At 42.1% G+C, this 16,756-nt stretch overlaps 1 protein-coding gene across 28 annotated transcripts in view; it reads right to left on the bottom strand.

Annotated features, from left to right (window-relative positions):
• The window catches only part of DAB1 (DAB adaptor protein 1), a 434,139-nt gene that overhangs the window by 146,120 nt on the left and 271,263 nt on the right, over positions 1-16,756 (bottom strand). Inside the window, exon 1 of one of the 28 annotated variants that reach the window (XM_064665107.1) lies at positions 16,159-16,180. The exons of the other annotated variants lie outside the window; for them this stretch is intronic. The gene's annotated coding sequence lies outside the window, so the exon portion shown is untranslated. Of the gene's footprint in view, positions 1-16,158; positions 16,181-16,756 lie in introns of those variants that run through there. 28 annotated transcript variants of the gene reach the window in all.

The raw sequence follows: 16,756 nt of genomic DNA, 5'->3' as shown, positions 1-16,756 counted from the left end.
GGGAAAAATCTAAATATAAATAAAATATTCACTGCATTGACTGTTTATTTCCTGAATATCAGCTGGACTACATTAAAGTAGTATTTAAAAAGTATTTTGCTTCTTTCTTAATTACCTTTGTGCTTGGTTTAATCATGGAGCTACTTGGAAATTCCTAAGCCCTGAATCCTCTACTGCATCAATGCACTGGAGTCCAAGTTATTAGTGCAAACCATCATCACTAACCTCAAGATCAAGGAAGCAGAGTCTCCTATTCCACCACAGCCACAAGCAAAATATGATAGGTTAAAAATTGTTGGATTTGTAAAGGTTATACAAGGAAATCAAAAAGAGGGTAAACCAAATTTTTCATGCTAACTACCTGTTAAAAATATCCTAAATACAGAGAAAGCTTTTGTTTCCTCCCATCAACACTGACAGGTTACTGTGGGAGAGAATTAAATGAAAGGTATGAACTCAATAAGGGGAAAATTCAAGTGACCTATTACATGTTAATCTGGCAAAAAGCACATGCCAATTGAACTGTTATGGCCAGTCTCCAGGCAGAGACTGACAGGTCCTGGAAAGGCTGTCAAATTACTAACACTGCCTGCTCCTGCAGGAGCACTGAGTCCTGCCGGCTTGGATCTCTTCATCCCGGCTTCATCTGAGCAACTACTTGAGGCACCTGAATAAATCCAATGAAGGTTAAACAAGTTGAAGTGCTCATTTTCTTTGCTGTTTTAGCATAGTTTATTGAGCTCGATCTCAAGTAACTAGGAACAGAAATGAAGCACTTTTTTTTTAACAGTGTACTGAGATCACTCACAATTTTTCCCTCAGTTACTTCAAGTACTGAAAAAAAAAATAATTATAACCCTTTAGGTTGAAAAACTACCAATCTGATGCCTGCTATTCTCTAAGTAACTAATCTCTCAGCAGGGTAGAAGACAGTTATGTAAAAGAAAAATAAGAAATGTATATTGCATCAGTAATTGAAGTTCTTCATTTTCAAATGGGCATAATTAAAGTCTTTGCATTTCCATATTCTACAAACTGCAAACATCAACAATCTCATTTAAACATTTTAACTAATGGATAAAATTATATTTGGTAGGTACAACTAAGATAGGTTTATGTTCCAGAAGTTACTTTATGCTGTGCATGAGTGATTCAACTTTTAACCAACAACAGTTGGTGTGAATGAAACCAGATGAAAAGATACAATAAAAAAAAAATTCTCCCATGACCAGGATACAGTAACACTGCAGAACCCACTGCAACTTTGAAACTTTTTGCACTTGCTTGAAAGTGTGCATTTCAAGTCATTTAGTGCTGTTTAAAAATTACATCAACTGATAGTCTTAACGTCCATTATTGTTCAGAATATATTTTTTCATTTTTTAAAAAAATATTTTAACGTTTCATAATCTATTATCTTCAGATATTGCATTTTCTTCCTAGTTATGTATGCTGTGAAGCTTAAAGACAGTCATGAGGGAAAACTGTAGCAATGGCCCACTGCAGGAATTAGGAAAATGTCTGTTGAAGAACTTCCTTTGGTTTCAAATATCATTTACATGGGTTAAGAGCACTATACAGTGCTTTATTCTGTTTTGTCTCGTGTTGACCCCACACAGTCCAAGAAAAGTGTAACATCATCCAGTCTGTTCCACAGCTGGAGAAGAAGTAAGACCTTTCTTATTTTGTAGAGACCTAAACCAAGAAGAGTCACCTGGTGCCTGCCAAACCCATTGACTCACTAACCACTAACCCTGTCTAAAGGGGTGTTTATGCTCAGCTGTCCTAAAATGAAAGTGGAGGGGAAAACAATCTCTAACTGGAAAGCCAATAGGTTTTAAACTCTACGTTTTAAAAGGGAAGAGATACACTTTTAAGCCAAAAAAGCAAGTCTTGGCAGAATTAAGCAAAACTTTCCTGAATGACACCGAACAAGTGCGAGAGTTCTGCAGTTGGGATACCTGCTCAGTCAAAGAGCAAATAACTGTTTTCAGGTAACTGTTGCTATGATCTTGAATTTGTGCAGATCCACAACTTTCCTAAGCTTTCCAAGAATAAACCTGTGCAGGTTTAGAAAGTTCTTTTCCATACACAGATTGACTGATAAGCATTACAGTGTATCTTGGGGTACACAGACTAATGGGTCCTGCAATTTAAAGAGTAACACCAGAAAAGGGTTTTGCACACCAGGAATTGCTTTAGGAGGCCACAACTGCAGTGCCTGGATGATAATCAGCTCCCAATTAGCTTCAAAACATGCTGACCCAAACAAAAACATTTAGTACCACTTATCATCAGCAACCCTATGAAGACGGACTGCAGCAATCACCCACATCAAACCCCCACCAGTATCCCTGTAACACTGATGATAAAGGTAGTTATACTGCTGTTTGCTACAAAAAAGCATTTTTGGGAGATTCTGGCTCCATCTTTAGTGATAATGGAAGGACTCCGTATTAGAGGACTCTTGATTACCCTCAGTGCTAAACAACGATACACTCACATTCAGGTATAAATACTTCTAGCAGCCTTAGTATTCTGTCCTGATTGTCTCCCTCTTCACAAATGTCCTCTAAATGTCATTTTCCAGTAAGTACTCACTAAGTAAAAGCACCTCCTAAAACCATAGGGACGTTGCCTAACATCTAAATCTGAAGTTTTTGCAAGAGAGCAATATGCCTGCTAAAAGAGAACAAAACAGCAAGCACACATGCATGATAGGATTACTTGATTCAATACAATATAAATTAGGTCAAACTCCTCTATGGAGAATTCTGTGTCAAGAACTAGGTGGTCCACTAAATTTCTATTCATTTGCCTTCAGGCTTGGGGAATTGCAAAGACTCTCAAGAAACTGATGTTCCTCTACCCACAGGAGTAATCACTATGTAGGGGTGGGGGGAATCTCTCAAGTTTAACTGCTTGACGATACCTGGAGACCAGAGAAATCTTTATATAATAAAAAGAGCAGCTAATAAATCCTTGCATACATATAAGATATACATACATTTATCCATACACACAGACATACAAAATTCAAGAGAATAAAAATCATCAAGTGCTTTTGTGTACTTAGGTATTACACTGCCCTATTTTTTCATGTTGTATGTATCATAAAATCATGAAACCACAGAATGGCTTGGGCTGGAAGAGACCTGAAAGGTCACCTCGTTCCACCTCCCTGCCATGGGCAGAGACACCTTCCATCAGACCAGGTTGCTCCAAGCCCTGTCCAACTTGGCCTTGAACACTTCCAGGGATGGGGCATCCACTGCTTCTCTGGGCAACCTGTGCCAGGGCCTCTCCACCCTCACAGGGAAGAATTTCCTATATCTAGCCTAAGAAAATATTCTTCTCCTTAAGAATATAAACCATAAGATAAAAAATAAATATAAAAGATAAAATATCCTTAAGAAAAGTAACAATCTATGCATCCTCATTAACCCAACAGTAATGGAATTACTATCTCTAGAAAGTGCAAAGGATTACAGGCTGGAAACTCTGCCTGGAGCCTCTTCCCCAGCAGGCTTTTCCTGCTCAGAAACATTACATTTTTAAAAGCTTGCCCACAGTTATCATCCTTCCTGATTCTATAAGCAAGTAAAGTAAATCTTCACGCCTCCAAGGGCCATAAGTTCATGTCAAGTACTCCACATATCTAAGAAGAGGACTGAGTCAGAGCAAGATGTGACAAGCAGCCCTTCAGCAGTCCTGTTGCTCCACTGTGAATGGATCTGGTTAGGTCATATGCAGCTGTCACGAGCTAGGACTTGGAGGGCTGCTTCCCCCACAGCTGGGAACACAACAGCCTTCAGCATCTGCACCTGCACAGACAAGGGTCATTCCACGGTATGAGCTTCATTCTAACTCCTCAAAAAGCAATACACTGATTGGGAGACAAAAGCTGACAGGTCTTGCTCTGATCTGGTTCTTCAGTACGGCACAGACCTTGAAACAGATCCACCACTGCAAACAGCCTGGACAGACCCCACCACAACCAGCAAGGATTTGTGCATGTGGCTGAACCACTGAAAATAAAGTAAGTTAAGGGCTTTTCATTACATTTGTTTTTACTGCACAGTTATAAGCAATAAACACTGCTTGTAACCTGCAACACTTGAAAACATGTTTGATGGCTGTGTAAGATTAGATACACAGACACGGGTACCTTCCCTGGAACTCAGAGTATTGGGTTTACTCACCTTTTCTAAGTTGTGACAATTCTGCTCCCTTTAAACAGAAATGGAAGATTGATTCATGGATGAAATTCTTAAACCACCACCATGAAATGTAATTTTGCTGCAGCTAGACTGGGCAAAAACTAGTGTTAAGGACAAAATACAGACTGCAGGCTCTCTATGTGACAAGTCAAAGTATGAAAATGAAAATGTTTCAATCTGATTAATTACTTGGTTTAGAATATATGCTTTTCATTCTACTGTATCAAAATACTCATAATAAAACAGTGCAGCTGATGAAGTCAAGCACTGCCTTACAAAGGCTGGCAAATTTGCAGAACAGCACTTGAGGTTCAGATTAGTAAAATCCTAATGAATATCTACTCTAATACCCATGTAATTGCAGGGAATGCATTTGCAAGTGGTACAATTAAAAAAAAAATTTAAAAAAGAAAGAAAGAAAGAAGAAAAAGAAAGAAATAAAACACTGGTGCAGTTGAAGTCCAGACTGTGATTTTAGTGTCAGTTTAAGAAACTTAACTGACATACTGGAAGAACGAAGATGCTTCAGTCTTGCACTATAAAGTAACAATGACAACATAATCAATTTCATTATTTTTGTCCCAGACACCAAAATGGTTCCCATTTTTAACCATTTTATCATTTTACTCATTTTATCCAAGGACTGCTTCATCCAAGTGTCCACTTCTTCCTGCTCACTCTGTGAGGAGCTGAGCCCAGAACAGGCTCCTGAAAGACTTTCTTGGAACTACATACATAAACACTGCTGCTCCACTACATGTTGCACTTCCTTTTGGGAGCCAGTACCTGACATCTCCACACCTCATCTTCCTGCCCATAAAGACAGGATAGTACAGGACTTATTCTATCTCACAAATCCACCAGGCAGATAAATGCTTTAAAGATAGAACTAGTGCTGTAAGAACAAAGCCACAGAAGAGCTGAAGGCAAGCACTGCAGAAATAATACCAAATAGCACAGGACATATGAGAGACCAAGTAATCATGTACTTTTATTCCTAAGTAATTGGCTGAGCAAACGTATTGTGATCCAACAACTCTGATTAATTCAGCAAGAATGCTTGGGTAGTGTTTATAAAAACCAAGTCATTACCTTGACTAAACATTGACTTGGACAGTTAACTTTAACCATCAAGACCTTGACTAAATATTGACTGGGAAAGTTAATTTGAACTATAAGGTCTAGAAAATCTTGTTCCTCTTTGCTAGTATTTGTTATCACTTTAAAATGTAAACACGACTGTAAAAATAGGTAGCTTGGCTGTCGCTAAATTGAACACAACTATCTTGCAAAAATATGAAATCTGAAATGTTTAAAAGACAACGGGCCTGTTACAGATGAGAGGGAATGGTCAATCTTCCTCTGCTTGAGCAAGGATCTCTCAAAAGTGCTAAAAAAGAGAATCACAAGGTTCATGGTTTAAATTAATTTCGATACATATATGCAGGGGTCTTACAAAGTATATTTTAAAAACTGTGCTTTGCCCAAAGAATCATGCAGGCTGACCACCAGGACAAGGGCTTTATTCTGGTACCTCTACTTTTGAAGCCCTAGTAGCAGCTACTTCAAGTCTACATCCTCCACTATTGGCATCACTTCATCATGTGAGGCCATGGGTCAAAGGACATACACAGGGTCTTTCTCTAGCTGAGTTAAAAAAAAAAAAAAAAAGAAAAAGAAGAAAATCAATTTCAATCCTCCTAAGATGAAACCACTGATGTGTGCAGTCACTAAAGTCCCAAAGGTAATCCTACAAGAAAATATGATGGTGTCCTCCATCACTGTGTTGAGATACTGTTGAAGTGCAGCAAAATCATCTGTGAGGTACAGTCCAAGATCAAAACACTCTAAACCATAAATGTGAATTTCTAGACCAGTGTGAATAGTGCATGTTAGGTGTTTAATGAAAGAAAGTGGTAATGACAAAGGGCCAAGGAATCTTATGTTTCAGGAAGGTGTTACCTATGTGGATAAAGAAATAAACAATGCTGTGAATCGAGCACTAATTCCAGCCACCGTTTCAGTTCAAGAGTTTGAAAGTCCCTTTTAGCTTAGTGTCTTGATTCCTTTTTTAATACATCGGCTGCCTTTAGCACACTGAATGAACAACAGTTTAAAAGCAAATATAAAAGACATAAATCTCAGATGTGAGTGGAAATATCAAACTGGTAAAAACTTGCTCTGCCATTATTTTTGAGTGTAGTAGTAAGGAACAGATTGATACTGGCATTATGGGGGGTGAGGGTGGAGAATGAAAGAACAATAAACAATACAGTCATCAGTAGTTTAACACAGCGCTGTGTCTTGCAAAGGAAACATACTGTGAAACAGCTTGCGAGATAAGCTTCGTCAACGATAAGTAATTTTTATTCCGTTTGAGTGGCTGAAAACAATAAACATGATTAAATGCTTCAGACGTGCATTCAGAATTTAGACAAATGGCAAACAGTTCCAAGGACTTTGCTTTTAAAACTACTTTGGAGGAAGACCTAAAAATTGACTTAACCGGCTTGAAATGTACAATAAAATAGAAGTTCACAGGGAAATTAAAAACTTCCCATTTGCCTGCAAGCTCCATGACTCTCCAAGCCAGAAACCAGCTTTGTTATCTACTGTTCTTTACTATGATTACTGGTCCCAGTTTCCCACCTCACCACTTCACCATTTATAGAAGCATTTCAAATGTGCCGGTCATGAACATGAGCTCCCATGGTGTGAAATACCCAGGAAAACACCAAAGGAAGAGGTGGCTCTAGGGAGTTTACAATCTCGTGCTTGTCCTGCCAGCCCTTGTGGGACATGTCACGACTGTCCCGATCCAGCCTGGCAGCAGCTCCCGCACCCACTTCCCACCGCCGGCAGCGCTCTGAACTTTAATTCCCAAGTGCCTGTTCCTGGAGACTCAGTGGCCGTGCACAGACACACAAAAAAAGCACCCCAAAACATTCAGTGGGGGAGATTATTGGGGATTTTTTCCTAAAGTAAGGGCCATAAAGCAGACGGAAATGAACCTTCAAGTGGTCACTCTGCACCCTCTTCCCTGACCGCTGGAAAGGGGGTTGGGGCTGCTCTCCGGGGACCAGCGGGCGGCTCCCGAGGGTGGTCCCCGGCTCGGGAGGGTGAGCTCGCCCCGCACCCCTGCGCGGCCCCTCCGCCCCGCTCCAGGCGCCATTTCCCCGCCGCTCCTCAGCGCGGCGTCCCCGGCGCTGCTGCACCTTCCCGGGGAGGGCAGCGACGGCGCAGCCGAACCGGGCTCCCTGTCCAGCTCCCTGCCCAGCTCCCAGCCCGGCTCCCTGCCCGCCGCCGGCAATCTGCCCGGCTCCCTGCCCGGCAGAGCTGGCGCCTCCCGAGCGAAAGCGGGACTATCGCGACCGAAGCTGCGATCGGCAGTACCGGCCGGGGGGCGGCAGCGCTGCCCGCCCACCCCGCGGGGCAGCCCGGGGACCCCCGGCACGGCGGGGGCAGCCGGGGGGGGCGCGGCGGGGGAAATCCCGCACCCGCATCGCGTCTGCGGGTCCCTCCGCGATATTTTTTTTCCTTGCTCCGCTCCGGGAGATGGCAAGAGCGGCCGCCTCTGCCCCCGCGGCTCGGCGGGGTGTGGGGCAGCCCTGCGCCCCGCACCCCGCTCCCCCCGCCCCCGAGCCAGCAACTTCCCACGACTCCAAGGGGATTCCAGCCCTTCCTACCCCCTCGGGGGGACAGGAGGGAGCGGGAGGGAGAAGGACGGGCACAAAAAAAACTTCCTTCGGAGAGAAACTGCCCTTCCGTGCCTGCTGCGGAGAGGGGGGTCCCCGCTCACAGGAAGAGCAGCGCACCCCGCACCGGGGGCCCGCCCCGCATCCCTCCCCAAGCCGCATCTCTCCCCCCCAACCCAGCACCTGCCGCCGCGCCCGCCCCGAGGACCGGCCACCGAGGGGAGAAGGGACCGGCGCGCTCACCTGCCCCAGCCCTCTCCTCCTCGCATTCCTCTGCTCCCCATCGTGGGCGCAGCAGCTGCTGTTATTCCTTAGGATACACATGGCTCGTCCATGCTGGGAGAGCCGCCTTCCCGCGCCGCCTGCCCTCTCCGGCCCCGCCAGCGCGGCGCTGAGGCCAGAGGGAGGGGAAAAGGGAGGTGTGCGGCGGAGGAACGCTGCTGATCAGGGGTCGGTCTCCTCCTCCTCCTCCTCCTCCTCCAGCGCTGGGGGTCTCAGCGCCGCTGTGCAGCTGGGCAGGGAGAGGGGGACGGGAGGGGAGGGGGCTGGCGGGGCTCTCTCCGCTCAGGGCGGGGGGGGCGATAGCGTGTCTTCTTGTCCGCAGCCTGTCATCGCCCCCGGGGCAGCCCCCGTGTGCGGAGCGGCTGGCGACCCCCGCACCGCGCCCGCAGCACCGCGCTCCAGCCGCTCATCACCGGGGGGGGTCGGTACAAGGGGCTCCCCCCGGGATTACCAGGGGCTTCCCCGGGGCGGCGGAGCGCAGGGAGGGCGGTCAGTGGGTCACTCGGGGCTGGGGGGACGGCCCCTGCCCACGCGTGAAGTCCGGACACGGCGCCGCGAACGCGGCTTCCCCCGAGCCGGGTCGGGGGGCTGAGGCCGGGCCGGGGGCCCCGCCGCCACCAGTGTGCTGCTTTTCTCATGGCTTCTCTCAGTCACCCATGAAAATTTAATGAGGCATTTAGGGCTGTTACCTTCAGAGTCAATGGAGGAAGCATATTTAGCCTAATGCACTTGCTGCCGAGCCAATAGGTCTGTTGCAGGCGGATCAGAAGTCATGGAGAGACTCTCCTTTCAACACAAAATTCACGACCCATTAAACTTATTCTGTGATAACAGCTTCTTTACAAACGGGAACCCATAGAAAACAGAGGCTGTCATACACTTCCCGAAAGGATTTACATACAGAGAGAAGTACATTCGCCAGGTTATTGCCATTTCATTAGTATTATCTCTCATCAATGCATAAAAGCAGCTCTGCTCTCGCTAACTGAGGTAAATGACTAAAAGAAAAGCTTTTTGCAGCCTCCAGATAGATCTGATTCGCCCCCCGGGTCTGAGTGGCCGCATCTCCCTCGGCTGACAGGGAAGACGGCTGAAACCATTACAGGGTATTGGATCTGATTAGAAATTACGAGCGAGATGTTCTGCCGGACACGCAAATATTCAACTGCTGATGTGCACTCTTCGAGATGACAGCCAAGAGGTGATCACCAAGATGCTCACAAAGTAGAAAGATGTCTACAGGTTATTTTACCTCCACCTGACAGGCAGGAGATCTGAACCAATGCGGCAACATGGTTAACAGGGCAAGGAGTGCTCATCCAGGAGCAGAGGGAAAGGCTGAGTGAACAAATTTATTGAAAGTACATGCAGATATCTGGTAACGTTCTCAAATATTATCAGTTTCACCTCCCTCAATTATTCTTTCCATATCACATTAGGTATTAAGCATAAAAGATAAAGTCATGTAATAACCTTTACAATGTAACAAAAATGCACTTCAAAATTCAAGCCACAATTACAGAAGTAGTTGATGGAAGGGAGGCTTTCCTTATAGACCTTTTTTCTTCATTTCAATTTATTACAGACATGAAAGGTGAGATTAACAATTGAACCCACTTATTCTAATGTGAATTAAAAAAATTAAGTCCTAGTAGTCAACTTAATTGCAGCAAAATTTCCTATTGGTGAGAATTTCACCATCTAGGAAGACAAAGAACTTAAGTAGAAATAAAGACACAGAAGTCACTTTGTCATTTCAGCATCCTTGAGGAGGCATGTGGCAATGCTTGTCTGTAAGTATTAAGTCCAATAAAATGTTGGTGATCCTTAGTTCCCAAAAGGCATATTTTTTTTGTTGGGGAATCAGTAAATTAACTGCTCTATGCCCTTGTCCATTACACTATAACATGAAGTTGCTCTTACTGTGTTGCTGGCCTCACTGAGGTCCTGCAGTGTACAGGAAGGGTGCTAATGGTTGACTAAGAAGAGAAGGAGGTTTGAGTGAGTGCAAACTTCATTCAATTTCTGAAATGGATGGATGCAAGACACACTTGCTAACAATATGTTTTAAATATAAATATAAATATAAATTTAACTATAAAAGACTACCAGGTCACAGCTTGTAATATGAATGCAAATGAACTTGTAATTATACTATGCAATTTTCTACTTAGAAAAAAAGAAAATAGAACAGACCTGAAGAGTAATATGAACTGTAGTTCTTTATTTTGTTCTTTCATTATGCAGGAGTTGCCATAAGGAATCTGCTCTGTTTTAATGTATAATATTTTTAGGCCATAACTTTGCAACACAAAATCTCACATGAGAACATATACATGGTCACAGTTCCTTCTCTCTAGTGACCAATGAGCAAAAGAGCAAGAAATTTGGTGTGAAGACTGACATAGACACCTTTTTTCTTATCTGTAAAGCTTATTTAAACTCATCATTTCTATATTCTCCTTTCTGATGATGCACTGTGCCATCACAAATTACATGATAAACCATTAAGAGTTATACATTAAGATCTGTAGGCCAAAGGGGTAATTTCCACTAAGCACTGACCAGCTGGAGGACTGAAGATAGAAACCTAAAAGCACAGTTCTCAACTATTTTCCCATGTGTTGAATAGTCACCTCTGCAGCTCTCAGTCCCTTAGTGTTTCCTAAAAGAACTAAAGGGAAAGTAATATCATCTTCTTAGTTCCTGATTAGATTTGAGAAAACAGGACAACGATCCTAAGCTATTTAAGTGTTTCTGTACACTCAGTTGAGATAAGGATGAATTCAGTGTTACAGCCAACAGCACTGCACAAATTGTTTAAAGAATTGCCTCAAAAAAAACATTAGCATATCCACTACTGATACCTGCAGACCTGTTTTTTAAGTAATTTGTTATACTACCCAATTTCAATGGAACTGCAGTTGTCAGTAAACTGCTGTACCCCACAGAGCAAAGATGTTTACCTGGAAATAAGAGATAATTTGCAAGATAATTATGGATAGTGAATTCACTGTCAAGGTTTCTGACTCCTTAGGAAAAGGGTAGTCAAAAAACTTCCCAGTTTCACCTCCGAGGCAAGTTAATCAGTTTTGTTCAGCTGCAAGCCTATGTGAAATGCTAAGGCAGTATGCCCACTGTAAAACCACTATTATCCTGCAAAAATGGCAAATCACTGGCCACAAATCCCATAGGGTTCTTCTTAGTGTAACAGCCATCAGCATTAATGAGAACTGGACATTCTCTGAGATGGAATATAGGTCTTATCTTCATTAAACTAAGCCATGTATCTCAAGCTGTGCTGATGATAAAGAACTACCAAATAATGGTAAGGAGAAATTTTGAGAGATGTTTGAGGAGTCTTTGGTGGTGCTTTCAAAGAATCTAGAAGGGAACAATACACAATGTTACACTTTACTTGATTCGAGCAGGTATTCAAATATCTGAAGAGAGAATCAGCTGTTATTTTTGCTATTAACATCTTACTAAAATATAGTACAACATGCAGACCCATCCATTCCTTGCCAACTGAGCTCAAAAAATGTCAGCCTCCTCACAAAACCCCTCTTCACATCTACCGAGCTATATTGTAGCCCACAGCAGGATCATCCTGATCACTCTGGAGATACTCTACATGAATAGTTCCTCACACAATAGTGATTTCAGTTTAATAAGTTCCTCTAAGGCAATTAGGCACTGACTGAAAAGAATACCTGTTGCATTATCAGTAGCTATGGTAGCCCATCTTTTACCATTGTAGCCACACAGTTATCTCCTTAGCCATTCAGCAGAACAAGTAATCACAATTTGGTATTCATTCTCTATTTTCTCAAATGCAAAGAAACTCAGGTCTCTCATTCCACTAAAGACCTATTAGGGATATTTTCTCAGATACCAACTCAGCTGATAGGTCTCTAAGCAGAATATGTTCCTGAACACGAATCTTGCCCACCAAAAGATCTGTGTGGAAAAATTGTGGTGGTTCATCATGAAAAATGAGAAGCCACTCTATCATCTGGCAGTGACACATCAGCAAGAGGTTATGATAATCCTTGACCACACAGTGCAATCTGGTAAAACACGCATCATCCCAAAAAATCAATGACATCTATCCATTAAAAGCCAGCACATGGAAATACTCGAAAGGGAATTAAGTCTTGAATGTTCCAGAGACTCATCATGAGTTTCTGAAGGTGGAGCTTCTACTATTATGGCTTGGTCTCAGGAGGAACTCTTCATTCATCTCAACAAAGATTGCACAGTCTTGTAGTTACACATGCAAAAAAAGATTCGGGAGCTTGGTTCAAATCCCAGCTTTGTCAGTAACTAGTTGTATGGCCTTAGAAAAGTAAACCCACACTCTTTTTATGTCCATCTCTACCACACCTATATCAGAGGCCTCCTAAGAGACTTTCTCCAGCAATACTTGGAAAGATCACAGAGAGAGGCAAAGACATGCATAAACACTAACCATTGTTATATATATGACCATTCATTCCATTTTGATTCCTGGGAGGAAAAACAGAAACAGGATCTTATCATTACATCTCCTAGCCCGTTATTCTCCATCTCATACTCACAACATTACTGAACTAACCCTAATGCAAACACTTTCCTCAGCTGCAAATTAGCAGCTCCAAGTGCCTCAGACTACCCCTCCAAAATCAATCTTCTAGTAGATGGCAGCAAGTAGATGCCTGTCCTGCCAAGTAATGGAATTCGTGAAAGCACTGGAGATTATGATCCACATTATTTCGCAGATGCCCATGAAAGAGTCTATGATTCTTCAAGTACAGCGATCAACTTCTTCACAAATCCAAACTGCTTCATATTTCAAATCTTTTTTGGCAAGGTGCATTTCCCTTCACAGCCAATTAACTGCAAACTAATTTAGAGTGGGTTTGCTTTTGCGAACGTGTCAGGTTCCAGCAGAGAACATGTTGCTAAAAGCATGATATAAGCACACATTCTGAGTTCTGTTGTTCTCTCATCCCCCCTCCAGTCATCACTGATGATACAGACAGAGACACCTCAGCATTTAATAAGTTCCTTTCTAGGAAAACTTCACAGATGAAGAAAACTTTCAGCATCCCCTATATCCTGAAAGCCCACATGTTCTGTATTAATTTTCAAAGTGCTCACAGTAGTTTAAACACACTATAGAAATGTATTTCTACTATGGAAAATAAAGAATATCTGCTGTATAGAGAATTCTGAAATTCGTCTTCAGTCTGGATTACAGAGTAAAAGGGAGTCTGAAAATTTCAAACTCCCCATTTCTCCAAGAAGAAAGCTTATTGCAGCCTGTTCTTGAGATTTTGTCTGCTTTAGCAAGCAGTCAACACATTTAAGCTTTCTGATTTGGACAATACCGCAACTTCTTTTTACCAAGTATATATTTATCTTCATTATTTCCTTATTTTCAGATGTGAGCTTTACAATGGAAAACTTCAGACTCAGAGGTTCCTAAAGATCTTGGCTCTTGTCATAGTCTGTGATTTTGACAGCAAAAGATCCACTTGCCATTGTAAAAATAATTTTTTTGTTAAAAAGAGACAGATAAACATGGTATTTAGGGCTGCATTCCTCTCAATTTCTGCCAAAATAACAGATATTCAGGAGACAGCAATTGTGTGTAGTGAATGTCCTCAACAAGTAAGGTTGTTATTCATTTTCTCTTATGTCACATTACATTTTCCTCTTTATATTTTCCTTTAAATATTTAGACAGAGCAGAGAGTTTAAAACATGTCATTGACACAAATAAATGTTTAGGCAGTCATTCTACCTTGGGTTCAGCTCTTGTCAGATCTGATAAGTTAAATATCACTGGATCTGGTCAGTAATTGGATGGAAGACCTCTGAGGAAAACTCAAGTGCTGAACTAAGTGACTCTGGTTACTCAGTAGGTTTTTTTCTAACCTCAGACTCATCCTGAAAAATGCCCTCAGCATGATAGTATGAGCACTAGCTGAAAAAGGCATTTTCAAGTAAGATTTAATGTATTATTTCTGTTAGGCACTAGAAAAGACTCCTAACACTTTCCTTTCAAACTTGCTTAGCCCACTTTCAACTTAGTTGAGCCCACTACTATATAACGCTATATTTGAAAGTATGAAATCAATTTTTCATCGTTTTCCTTTTAATAATAATAAATTTTTAAAAACCATTGTTTAAATAGTCATTTGTACATTTCTTTGCCTTTGATGCCTACATTCCTGACCCTTCCTCTTACTCTCTCATTATGTCTCTGAGGGGTCAGCCTCAGTCCAGCTCATGGACATCTCTGCTCATGGCAGGGGGGTTGAAACCAAATGATCTTTAAGGTCCCTTCCAACCTAAACCATTCTGTGATCCTGTGATGAAGTGGAACTGACACTGATGAGACCACTCCACCCTTCAGGTCGTGGAGTACCCTTGAGGCCAAGGACTGAGGAGTTCCTTGACTTGCTTATGAACTCCAGCCTTCCATGTTATGTGGCTCGACAGTCAACTAAGACCTGCATCTCAAATACAAGATCTCAGCACTTCTGGGACACTACAGCATGCCATGGAATTAATGAACAGGTAAAACTAGCTCCTGGGATGTCAATTTTCTTCTTGTCCAGCAAAGAGGCTGGACCTTGGAGCTCCCAATCCCTGTGCCCACTACACAGTGAGGGTTTGCACAAGTCTGTAAACCTCAGCTCTAGGCAGCACGCCAGACTTCAGCCAAACACATTTGTCTAAGCTGATATTTCTGTAATACATTTCAAAACATGACAAATCATTACTTTCTGATGTTTGGTATTCATATTTTTTTTCCTCTTTAAGCTTTCCAGGCAGAAATAGAAATTGCAAGTGCCACCATAGCAACTCAGTGCAATAATATAAATCTTCAAATAACAATTTAAATGAAGGATGTGTGAAGTATTTTTATTTTGTAATAAATTTATAGATGTCAACTAGATCAGGGCTTCATTTCTAAACAGGTTTTGCTGTTTATTTAAAAAGACAATCCTTCACTTGAAAGAGATTATAATGTTAGCCTGAGACAAAACACTGAGGTTTAACAAAACATCTCAAATCCATACTATTTATATATATTAGAAAACTGCTCACTGGAACAGCTTAGGTTCCTAATTGTCTATGTCACTTTTTACTCTTGGCTTTCTTATTCATGTTTAATAAGAAATTATGACAGAACCAAGACAGAATCTATACGACCCAGTTAGGGAATCCTCACTCACTGTCACAAAACCAGGATAACTTCAAAGGTTGTTAACAAGTGGGATTTTTAAAAGACTGATGATCGTATATGCTTAAGGTCCAGTTTGAGACTATGCAACACATACGTAGAAGAGATTATAGTTTTTCACATACGTGGTTCCTCCGGCTGAGCTGATATCTCTCCAAATCAGGATAACACTCAGCTAATCAGGAAATACAGTGGCACCCCTTCAAGCCAATGTAAGGGCCAAGTTCCAGTTTTAGATGCCAAGCACGCACTGTTGGAACTTTTGGAAGGCTGACTTTCACGTATATTGTGCATTAAAGACTGAATCTGTATGCCAACCTCTAGCAAAACTGCCAAAGACAGCAGCATCAGTATCCAGAGGAGTTACAAGGAATCAAGGTTGCACACAGAATAAAAATAAATCTGAGTTATTGTTAAGCCAAATAACCCATTCCTTTCTGATTCCTTCATTTCTCATCAACATCTGCCTAAACGTATCTCCTTTACAATGAATTTGTTTCCTCAACATAAAAATAAATTTGAACAAGAACACCAAGATGTTTGTCAGCTTTCAGAGCAGGGAAAATCCATGTTGTTTAAAAAACAAAGCTTCTGAACACGCAAATATGTTCACTGTGGACTGAAATATATCATAGGCATGGTCTTTAGCAAGGAAAAAACTCCAAACTTGATTATAAATAGATAATTAATTACAAAAGATCTATAGCAGTCAACTGAATACTTACCTTCTGCTGAAGTACAAGTCCTTGGGAGTGACAAATGTCAATACATAACACAACTGAGGAGTGGGTGGTAAGCAAGACTAGATCCATCTGGCCTGTTGATGAGGAAGAAAGAGGGAGTGTGACCAGTAACACATATGCCAGGGCACATACTGGATGAGAAAATGTGAGTGTGGAGCTTCCCCAGCCTCATGCCCTTATGTTAACTTCAAATCTGTGGTAACGTATGTTCCAGCCCTGCACATCGCTGCCCATATTTGTGCTCCATACGTAATCCCCCAGGAACACATGAGCATGACTTGGATTGGAGAAAGTGGGGGTTCATGGCAAAATCTACTGAAATTAAACAGTGACAGTAAATGAAATTAGAAGTTGCTGACATTTGTTTCCAGGTAGCCATAAATCCACCTTCCTACTTTTCCTATTCTCTGAACAGCTTCCTTTTCTAATCCACGGAAGGTTTTCCAGTCTGTCTGACACACCTACTCACTGCTTTGCCTCTCCCATAGTCTGGAAACTGAATCCTCTATCTATAGAACCCTACTTTGCTGCACCTTCTGAAGATGATTTTGCATTGAGCTCAGGAAGCATGGATTTTATA

The sequence above is a fragment of the Pseudopipra pipra genome, chromosome 9, assembly GCF_036250125.1.
Source record: "Pseudopipra pipra isolate bDixPip1 chromosome 9, bDixPip1.hap1, whole genome shotgun sequence".
Taxonomy (NCBI): domain Eukaryota; kingdom Metazoa; phylum Chordata; class Aves; order Passeriformes; family Pipridae; genus Pseudopipra; species Pseudopipra pipra.
This window is presented reverse-complemented; position numbering and strand designations above follow the sequence as displayed.